The sequence below is a fragment of the Papio anubis genome, chromosome 5 (genome assembly GCF_008728515.1).
Source record: "Papio anubis isolate 15944 chromosome 5, Panubis1.0, whole genome shotgun sequence".
NCBI classification, from domain to species: domain Eukaryota; kingdom Metazoa; phylum Chordata; class Mammalia; order Primates; family Cercopithecidae; genus Papio; species Papio anubis.
Window position 1 is genome coordinate 67,374,058 of NC_044980.1, and position 9,837 is coordinate 67,383,894.

General features: G+C 40.5%; 1 long non-coding RNA gene across 1 annotated transcript in view; it reads right to left on the reverse strand.

The window, feature by feature from the left end:
• Window positions 1-8,759, reverse strand: part of LOC103885180 — a 31,102-nt gene extending 22,343 nt beyond the window's left edge. The window contains exon 1 of the long non-coding RNA XR_648112.4: window positions 7,843-8,759. This is a non-coding gene — a long non-coding RNA (uncharacterized LOC103885180). The remainder of the gene's footprint in view (window positions 1-7,842) is intronic.
• Window positions 8,760-9,837: the final 1,078 nt, after the last annotated feature.

Below are 9,837 nucleotides of genomic sequence, written 5' to 3' on the forward strand. Positions count from 1 at the left end.
GACTTGTGATCAATAGTGTTGATATTCCTGAACCCAGATTAGAAACTCTCCCAGGGCAGAGAGCCTTTTCGTCTTTTCGTGTGTTCTCGCGGCTTGGCAAAGAGTAGGAGGTAATGGTGTTGGTATAATAGTGTTGATAGTAATCATCATAATGGCTATTTTTTAAAAAAGAGAAGTTGTTTATTACAAACAGAAAGGGCAGGGCTGCCAAGAGAAGTTAGGAGAATTTTGAGAGGGAAAGAACCTTGTAATGACCCACAGATGCTATCAAACACGAACCCAGTTAGGACTGCTCAGCAAATAATTTTGAGCAGCTGGAAAGCAATCAGTCTATGCATGAGACTTTGTCTATTTCTGCTACTACAACAAGATACCTTAGACTTGGTAATTTACAAAAAACAGAAATTTGTTTCTTACAGTTCTGGAGGCTGGGGAGTCCAAGATAAAAACACCAGCATTTACTGTCTGGTAAGAGCCTTTTTGCTGCAAACTCATGTGGCAGAAGGAGTAAATGCTGTGTTCTCACATGATGGAAGGGCGAAAAGGGACAAATAGACTCCCTCAAGCGCTTGTATAAAGGCACGAATTCCATTCATGAGGGCAGAGCCTTCATGATCTAATCACCTCCTAAAGGCCCCAGCCTTAATATTATTGCATTAGGAATTCATTTTCAAATTGAAGTTTGGAGGGAGAAAGGAAAAGATCTAAAGGAGACTAGAAGCCTCTGACATGAATTAAATAGAGCTGAAGACAAACCATGCCTGGTTAGAAATTTTACCTAAAGCTTGGGAAATACAGAGAGAACAAAGGTGACCCTATACCTGAGCAGAGAACCAGGTCACATTCCCAAAAACCAAGAAGATGAGCTCTTTCTAGAGAGGTTTGTGTGTCAATTAATGGGTGATTGATTTAAATTGCAAGGAAAGAGTATATATTCTAAGGCATCCTTATTAAACTCTGGCAATTGAGCAGGAGGGAAGAACAAAATGTGCAGCTTATCTAAAAGCTAATGGTGATAGCTTCAACTCTTTGTACCTTCAGGAAAGCCAGCACTTCCTTGAAGTTGTTCTAGCATCAATCCAGCATCAAGCTCCTTACCACAGTCAAAATCAGAGAACGTATTCTGTTTTTACAGGGCAGCAAAACTGAGATATTTCACAGTGACCCTTGACCTGTTAAACCAGCCTCACCTCTAAGCTTTCCAAATAACAGCCAATAAGACGGCAACAACGAAAGCTCCTGGAATGAAGCCAAGCTATCATTTGAGGAGCAATGTCCAGGCCTGAACACCTCCCTGGGTACTGAGCTGATAAGGAGAAAAGGACAGTAGTAACGAGGCAACTTTTGTGTTAAGTATCAGCCAGGACAGGTACATTCTAGGGGTCCAACGCACTTCCCATGTGCCCAGGAGCACAGCTTCAAGCAACTTGAAATAGGTAGGTACCTTGGGGACCTGAGTACTGCTGGCAGACTGGTGAGGCTCCAGAAATAGAATATGTGCAGTCTTCTTTCTAGCAAAGGTTATGGGTTGTTCAGAAAATCCATCAGGCAAGGTAAGAATAACCTGGCATAACAGGTGCTGTGGGCAGTTACAAACTGAAGAACAACCTACATGTGAGTATCTACTGAGGAAAGCACAATGTACCTCCCTCCTGACGGACTAGAGATGTTACCATCTTCATGAAGGATGCCAATGTGAAGCTAATACGCATCACTAAACACTGCTTTTTCCAATAGAAAACACTGTACTAGGAGCCAGGAGACTTTGGCTCCAGTCCCCACTTTGCCACCAACTTGCCCTGTGACCATGGACAAGTTACTTTTCTCTTAATTTCCATGCCCAAAGCAGTGAATTAATGATACCTTCCTTTCCGGCTCCAATTAAGTCTTGATCACAGGGCTGGGCGCAGTGGTTCACGCCTATAATCCCAGCACTTTGGCAGGTCAAGGTGGGCGGATCACCTGAGGTCAGGAGTTGGAGACCAGCCTGGCCAACATGGCAAAACCCTGTCTCTACTAAACATACAAAATTAGCTGGGTGTGGTGGTGGGAGCCTGTGATCTCAGCTACTTGGGAGGCTGAGGCAGGAGAATCGCTTGAACCCATGAGGTGGACACACCTTTGCAATCCAGCCTGGGCAACAAGAGTGAAACTCCGTATCAAAAAAAAAAAAAAGTCTTGATCACAGGACTATTGAATGAAATAATGTCTGTGAAAATTAGACAGTAGAATTCAAATGTAAGGCATTGTTATAATTCAACTGAAGACAGTTTTGTAGGATAAAAGCTAAACTAGTGGATCCAGTTTAGCTGGATCACACCTCTAATCCTAGTACTTTAGGAGACCGAGCCCAGCAGATCACTTGAGCCCGGGAGTTTGAGACCAGCCTGGGCAACGTGGTGAAACCCTGGCTCCACAAAAAATATATACAAAAAAAAATTAGCGGCCGGGCATGGTGGCACATGCCTGTACTCCCAGCTACTCCAGAGGGTGAGGTGGGAGGATCACCTGAGACAGGGAGTTCAAGGCTGCAGTGAGCCAGGATTGTGCCACTGCACTCCAGCCTGGGTGACAGAGTGAGACCCTGTTTCAGGAAACAAACAAACAACAACAACAACAAAACTAAACTAATTAATAGTGTTATATGTTGAAAGAGGCAAAACAGAAAATCCTTGCAAATATTTCTCAACTAAGAAGAGAACTTCAAATTATTTTCTTCTAAATAGTACCTTATGCCATGAAAAGAGCCTGCCAATGCCTTCCAAACCATCCTATTTATCACTTGAAAACTCAGGCGATGTGGCTGGAATTGATGAGCCTCTTTACTCTATGATTTCCATCCCTACCTTCCCTCCCTAATACTGTACACAGAAGTGGGTGAGTGTAACTCCTGGCAAATGAACAGACAGGAGTGTCAAATCCCAGGACCGGCTACTATCCCCTCACCTCCATTCCCCTGTCCCAGAATCATAGAGACTTTGAAACTTATGTGTTTTCCTATAATCTTTACCGTGTGCACTCATTTCTACCCGTCCTTTCATAATTGAGTAGTGAAGAAGATAATTTATAAACACTCATGCCTCCATGGCTCCAAAAAAAAAATTCAAAGTTCCAAAGAGACATGGAGGCAGAAAGTATTTAAGCATAACCAGGGGGTGGGAGTAGAAAGCTGCAGGCCTCAGAAGGAATTTACTTGAGACTACGTGGGCTCTGCCTCTACAAAGTCCAGCTGCTGTGAACTATTCATTTGTTGGCAGAATTTGCACTGAGTCCATAGGACAAACATTTACTTTCTAGAAGTTTCCCTGGATTATCTCTTCAGGCTTTATCATCCATTTATAAGATTAAAAATCATATCACATAAAACTTGGCTCTAGAAATGTGAAACTAACCAATGTTGTTTTTCAAAAGTTCTCTGAAAAATAAAATGGATTATGCAGGAAAATTTTATAAATGGAAAATATTGCATATACAGAGTTTGAGGCAATCTAGGACATTTTAAGCCAGAAAGCAGATGGAATAACAGCAATATAAATTACTGTAACTGTATTTTGCCAACTGCAAAGTGACTCTAACGCCAAACAGAACTTCTCCCCAACTTGTTGACTGCATACATATTTGTTTTTAATTTACACTTGATAGAGTTTGGTGAGATGTTTGGAGTTTGAATGATAGAATCTATAGGTCTAGGGAACACCAAATCTAGCCAAACCACCCACAAAGTATCCAATTAAGGAAATAAGCACATAATGTACAAAAAGGTGTTTTAAGTGAAAAATAATATTCACGCACGTTATGTAAGTCAATTAACAAAAACTGTGCCTGTGGCAATTTTTAAGGAATGTCTTACAAATAGGAAGTACATTAAATACTGAACAGAAGGACAAAACTTCATCAGCAGTCCTTCCTGGCCTTGGTGCTCTCAACATGATCTCCAGCCTGTCCCTTAGATGTCTTGGCAGCTTCCTAAAGGAAGAGTCTTGGCCTGTGGTCTTCAGACTCAGAGAAAGTTTTAATCCTGACTCAGTTCACTCTAGGCCATCAATTCGGGGCTCAGTAATTTTTGTCCAAATTACCCTGACTGGAGTCAATCAATGCAGTCCTAGGAGAAGCTAACCAGCTAATTTTCAAAGGAGGAGGGAGAGGTTGACACAGATTTTTCACTGCAGTGCAAACTGTAGTAAAGGGACAATCTGATGACTTCTTGGTGAATCTTTCTCTGCTCCATATTCCAGTAAGGTGCTGGGGCCTTGAGCCATTTCCTTGGGCTAGATTTGAGCTAGGATGCGATTTCATCAGCAGGCTATTTTTAACCAAGGCAGTCTAGAAACCAGCCTCAGGGGCCTTGTGCTGAGATAAATTCACACAAATCACTCCCCGACCCACTGACCAGCAAGACTCCTGTTTGGGCAAGAAATCTTGCTCCATAGCCTAAATTATGACAGCCTTGAATTTTCAAAGCCCAGATTTTCAATGACAAGCCACTTTAGAGTCTGGATGATAAGAATGGAATGAAGATTTCCTCTGCATCTGCAGTCTCTCCTCCCAACCACATAAATATAGGGTAGCACAGAACTGCATATTCATGATAAAACAAACAGGCACTACAAGGTATTTGCTGCATTCTTACATTTTTTTTAATAGGCAAGACCTCTTTACTCTTTACTCTTTTACCTCTGCCCCTTGCCCAGTTTCAGACCTCATGCACTGCCACTATCAGATAGAAAGGCTCAGGAATCAGCATCTGGAAATATGTTAATTTTGCATGAAAATGGAGGATGATAGCAGAAATTACAAAGAGACTACACACTAGAAGCATCTGTTCATTACAGCATTTTAACATGCAATTATGGAAGAGCATGAAGCAGGGTGGATGAGGAGGAGGGTGCCCAGGGAAGGCGCCCTCCACCCCAGATGTGAAGAGGGCAGGCAACTTTGGAGGGATCTGGGAGAGACAAACCAGGGAAATGAAACTGGCTTAACTCACTCAGATGTGGAAGAGCACATGCCCTGATATCACAGGCAAGGTGAGAGGAATTAGAACTCCCCGTCCCTAGGAAGCACAGCTTCAGCCTTCATTCTGATCTCTACAGCAGTGAGAAAAGATGCAAGGACTATTCTTCTGGAATCCCAGGAAGACTGGAAAGACAGCACATCTGACCCAGTACCCATGTGCAAAAACTCGGTCTGTGCCAAGCAAATGCAAAGATGCAGACTTTCATACAATCATACACTGTGATCATTTATCCAACACAATGGCATAGTTTGCCATAGGCCTCTGCCCTTCAGAACTCAACCAGTCTCTTGGCAGCTGCTTCTAGAATAGGGATTGGGGGTGCAGTCCACCATGAGAGCTTTGAGGCTACTGGGCAACTTCAGGCACCTCATGGCTTCTCCTTCTGAGACAATTCCCACCACAACAAACCTGTATGCCTACGGGAGTGGCGAAGATAACCACCATCCCAGAAATAAATGGTGCATACCATTGGGGTTAAACCCAGTGCTGAAGATTTGTAAATTCCATTTCCTGCAAAGTTTCTGGGGGAGAAAAGTGGGTGGGGCTGTAGAGTGCAAACATTACAACATTCGTGTACCTCAGAGGACAGTGGAAAGAAATGGCTAATAAAAATTATTACAAATCACTTCACACACATAAAGTGCTTTATAATAAACATTAATACTTTAATTCCACACTGCTTGTTTCTAGATTTTAAGAGTCAAGCTGAAAGAGTAAAAGTAGTAAGCTTCATATTCTGTCGTTTTCTAGTTTTAAGCAAAGGAAGAAAGGAAGGAAAGAGAAAGAAAGCCTGAGAAGTCAACTTTTCAGTTGCTTCTTATGTAACAGGAGCCTGTGAACTGCACCAGAAATTAATTGAAGGAAAAGTAACTGTAGGGGAATTGCTTGGAGAACTGCCAGAAGGGTTTTAACAGCTGGAAGTTGAAAAGTGATTAATTTTGACAGCAATAAAAGCCTCATGTTCATACATAATTATGCTTAGATTTGTGGGCTGCTGGAATTTTTTTCTATGCACTATTAACCTTTTGCTGTCCAAATTGGAATTTAGATACTTTAAATGAGTCTTGATTTTTAAACTGAATAATAATTTGCTTTCCAAGGCATTGACTCATCTCAAGACATGGAAGGCTTCAGGGGAAACACAGGAGAATAACATGCAGGTAGGAAATAGTTTCACATATCCTTCTGAGTATTTTTGAAACTTAATAGAAATAAAGGCATCTCATTTTGCCCTATGCAGGAACGACAACAACAGCAACAACAATAAAGCATTGAGGAAAAAGCATTCAGAACAAACAGGACAAGATACTGAAGCAGTGGTATGTTGTCAACTCTACAGTTCAGCTGAATTCATAGCACTAGGAAATAGAGACAAAACTGTAAGAAGATATTCATTATGGTTTAAAGGTCCCCTCTAAAATTTATGTTGAAAACTTAATCCCGAATGTGGCAGTATTGAGAGGTGACGCCTTTAAAAGGTGATCGGACCATGAGGGTAGAGCCATTCGTGGATTAATGGACTTTCAGGTTAATGGAATAATGGGTTATTACAGGAGTGGGACTGGTGGTTTTATAAAAAGAGAAAGAGAGACATGAGCCAGCGTGCTCAGCTCCTTCACCATGTGATGCCCTATGCCACCTTGGAACTCTGCAGGGTCTCAGCAAGAAGGCTGTCATAAGATATGACCCTTCAACCTTGGACTTCCCCACCTTCGGAACTATAAAAAATTAATTGTGTTTCTTATAAATTATCCAGTCTCAGGTATTCTCTTATGAGCAAAAGAAAGTGGACTAAGACAATATTATAATGCTACATTCAAAAATATTGACTAGCATAGGATTAAACTGAGTTATAGAACTGCAGTATGGCTAATTAGCTATAAAAGCTTAGACACATCGCTTAATTTCTCTGTGACTTCTCTGTTTCCTACATAGGAAGAGAGGCTGGAGGAGATAATTTAGAATATCACACTCACTCTAATATCCAATTATTTTAAATCATCTGTTTTGGGATTAGCCATATTCTGACTTTTTTTCTCTTAGACACCTTTACTATTCTTGTATCAACCAGTTTGACCAGATAGAGTGAAATCTTGGTAATATAAAATATTTTCAAAATAATTAGAAATAGTTAATATTTAGTAACAATAATAGCAGTTTGCAAAGCACTATTCTAGGAACTTTATAAATATTTGACATATATACCTATATAGCTATAATATTGTATGTCAATCCTCACAACCATCATATCAGACAGGATTGTCATCCTATTATTACAATTATTATTATTTTTCCCACTTTACAGAAACTGAAACAGTAGAGTGGTTACATGACTTCCCAAAGTCAATTGATACCAAGTGGGAGTGCAAAGATTTTGGGAGTTTCCTATTATTCCTAAGAAAATATATGTTATTGTAGACATAGTAAATTTATGTCACGAATGGTGGAACAGAAATAAGAACAATGAACCCGAACTCAAAAGAACTAGATTTAGCCTTAGCCCTTTCATTTTCTGCACTGTTACCTTGAACAGTTCATCAGCTTTTCCACTCCAGCTTCCTTACTGGTAAAGTACAGGAGTCCTCTAATTCAGAGGCTCTCAAGATGAGGTAGCCAAACCAGTGGCATCGCTATGCCCTATGGTTAGCAATGCAAATTCTTGGATCCAACCCAATTAAGTTATTAATTCTCGGATAGGCCCAAGACCTACCAAATTATAGTTTGTAGGCATAGGGTCCAGCAGTCTCTATTTTGACAAGCCCACCAGGTGATCACAATGCATGCTAACATTTGGGAACCGGTGGTCTAGGTGATCACTAAATTACCTTCCGATTCTCACGTTCTCTGATTCCATCTCTGACTGCCTGGTTTCAGGTCGTCGAATTTCAAACTAATGTGGTTCTGCTCTATTTAAATACCTCTTTCCTGATTATTTGTGCCAGAGGATGGGATACCTAATGTTGGCTCACTGGAATGATTTTTTCTTTAGTCATCATCAGAGCATTACAGAAGAATGAGGTTACTGTGAATGTTTTGTTACCTCAAGCAAAAGTGTAAGATTGAATTCCAAAGCTGGAACCTCAAGAGAATCTGAGTTCTTAATCCAACACCATGCCCCACATGGGGGCTTAATAAATCCTTGTGGCTGCCTGAGGCAAACGACATCCAAGCTAAGATTAGCAGCCTGGAGGAGTTGGCATGTGTTTGCTCCCATATTCCGAAATGTGCCAGAATCAGACCTGCCTGTCTCCTCCAAGTCAAGAGGGCAGCACCCACAGATAGAATGTCCTATTTACCTCTTAATTTAACGCTCCCATTGCCATAGTGTTACCTGAAAAACACATACAACTCACTTGAAATCAGAAGCCCGGACAAACAAACAATTCCAAAGATATTCAAATTTATTTGAGACCCGATTTTAAATGGGCCTTCCCCTTGTTCTCTTTCAGTAACCACCTGCTCTTCAGCAGTGGCAGAGGAATACCTCCAAGTTTCAGGGCCAACCATGATATGAATGCCCAATGCCTCATACTTAATAAACCCTCCTGTAAAAGCAGAACACCAGGTGACTTCATACCCTGATATACAATACTCTAAACAGTAGAAGAGCAAAGACTGGTGTCTGCTTCCTTTGTATTTCTCTTGACACCTCATCAACATAAACCATTGTTTGTTGGTTTTCTTAAAAAGATACAACTAGAAGAAAGAGGCAGAAATGCAAACTCCATCAGATTTCAAAACTTTCTGAGAAAAAAATAGAAACTTAGGAAGGAATAATATAATTATTATTCCTTTTATATAAAGGAATAATATAATTATTATTCCTTTTATATAAAGGAATAATATAAAGGAATAATATAGAGGAAAGATGGGCACATAAAGAAATACAAACTTGGTAGGAGTTATAGTTATGAAGGTGGAGTTTCACTCCTTAGAGCCAAGTAAGTCTAAGACACATGTGGAATAGCTCTACTCTTTTGTTTTATGTGAGTGGAAAACCATAAATATTTATTCTAGGCCATCCCAGAGACTAACAATTTTATATTTGGCCACAATAAATATGAGAAGGGCTAAAAAAATTTACAAACCATTTCCCAATCCAAGTTTACTTCAAATGATGTGTTAAAAAATGCATTACATTCTTTTATTAAAAATAGGTGTAATTTTCCAACTTGATACCTGTATATTGTGATAGCTGCAAAAAGAAGTCAAGCTGACATTTTGGGATTTATTCTGGACTATCATGCACAGTCTATTAAGTAGGTGCTATTATTGTCTCTATCTTACAGATGGAGAAACTGAGGCACAGAGAGGCTAACACAGCCAACGTCTCAAAATTAACTAGCAAATAAAATAACTTAGATTCAAAACAGCAACTCTGTCTCCAGAGTTTATGCTCCTTGATAGTCACATCACTCTTGTTTTATTTATTCTAGGTATCACTTAGGAATGCTTTGGTGGCAAGTAACAGAAAACCCAACTGAGAGTGACTCTTAAAAATAGGAATTCATGTGGTCAGGTGTGGTAGTTCACACCTGTTATCCAGCACTTTGGAAGGCCAAGATTGGCAGATCACCTGAGGTCAGGAGCTGGGGAGCAGCCTGACCAACATGGGGAAACCCTGTCTTTACTAAAAATAGAAAAATTAGCCAGGCATAGTGGTGCATGCCTGTAATCCCAGCAACTTCAGAGGCTGAGGCAGGAGAATTGTTTGAACCCAGAAGGTGGAGGTTACAGTGAGCTGAGATTGTACCACTGCACTCCAGCCTGGATGACAGAGGGAGACTCCATCTCAAACCAAAAAAAAAAAAAAAAAAAAA